At 44.5% G+C, this 1,068-nt stretch overlaps 1 protein-coding gene across 1 annotated transcript in view; it reads right to left on the bottom strand.

Moving 5' to 3' along the window:
- Positions 1-375: 375 nt before the first annotated feature.
- Positions 376-1,068, bottom strand: part of SFXN2 (sideroflexin 2) — a 35,917-nt gene continuing 35,224 nt past the window's right edge. Inside the window, exon 14 of the mRNA XM_011977481.1 lies at positions 376-1,032. The gene's annotated coding sequence lies outside the window, so the exon portion shown is untranslated. The remainder of the gene's footprint in view (positions 1,033-1,068) is intronic.

The following is a 1,068-nucleotide window of genomic DNA, read 5'->3' as shown; positions in this document are numbered from 1 at the left end:
ATATTTTAGGCTTTGCACGCCATGTAGGAAGGGTCTCTGTCATTCCTGTTGTTCCTTTTTACAAATCTTTAAAAATGTAAAAATCTGCTTAGCTCCCAGTTGCAGAAAAACAGGTGGCAGGTGGATTTGGCCCCTTGGGCCATGGCTTGCCAACTCTTGCTCTAGGGCAACACAGTTCCCATTCTGGGAGATCTCTGGAGCTTCCTGTGGAGACAGGTGGATTTCCCCTTTAATAAGGGAAATAAACAACAGCTTCCAGGCATCAGACGAGTTCCCTTTATATAATAGTTGTGATACCCTCTAACATGCCAAGGCCAAAGTAAGGCCAGATCCAGCTTTCCATTCAGGCTTTATTAACTTAGTTTACAGTTTGTGTGTGTGTGTGTGCCTATGTGCTCTTTCAACAAATTTATTCAGTTCACAGTGATATCGTTTGGACAGAGAGAGCAATCCTACCAGACAAAACTCATATACACATTGATTCCAGATGAGAAACAACAGTCCCCCAAGGAGCTTGAGAAATCACCTAGGGCAGTCAAGCTGGGGAAGGGAAGTGGCTGTGCTTTGCTCTGTGTCCTTTAAGGCTTTTTGGTCCTGGTTGATTTCCTCTCAGAAGGTTCCAAATAAAACTTCCCTTTCCTATTCAGTACACACCAGTCTTTCTTTGCTGTTTAACCTACTGGGCTGAGGAAGGGAAGCAGGCAGGAAATTATACCCATTAAAGTGTATGGTTAATGCCTACATATATCATTTTTACACACAGTTAGTGGACTTATCTTTTAAAACAGACATATGTGGCAGTGGGGAAAGAGAACTTCCCTTATTATACAGAAGATTCCAAGAATAGATTCAGACATGATTTGAAGAACCATGTAACTCTGCTGCCTTGCGCGGTCCCCTTTTTAGCACTAATAACTCCTAGGTGTCTGATCATTTCAAGGTTAGCAGCATTCCCAAAAAAGCGGTACGGGCTGGGTGCATGGCTCATGCCTGTAATCCCAGCACTTTGGGAGGCCAAGGCGGGCGGATCACCTGAGGTCAGGAGTTCGAGACCAGCCTGGCCAACAT

This window comes from Mandrillus leucophaeus, unplaced genomic scaffold, assembly GCF_000951045.1.
Source record: "Mandrillus leucophaeus isolate KB7577 unplaced genomic scaffold, Mleu.le_1.0 Scaffold18, whole genome shotgun sequence".
In the NCBI taxonomy this organism is placed as follows: domain Eukaryota; kingdom Metazoa; phylum Chordata; class Mammalia; order Primates; family Cercopithecidae; genus Mandrillus; species Mandrillus leucophaeus.
The sequence above is the reverse complement of the archived record's forward strand: the minus strand, read 5'-3'. Positions and strand labels throughout refer to the sequence as shown.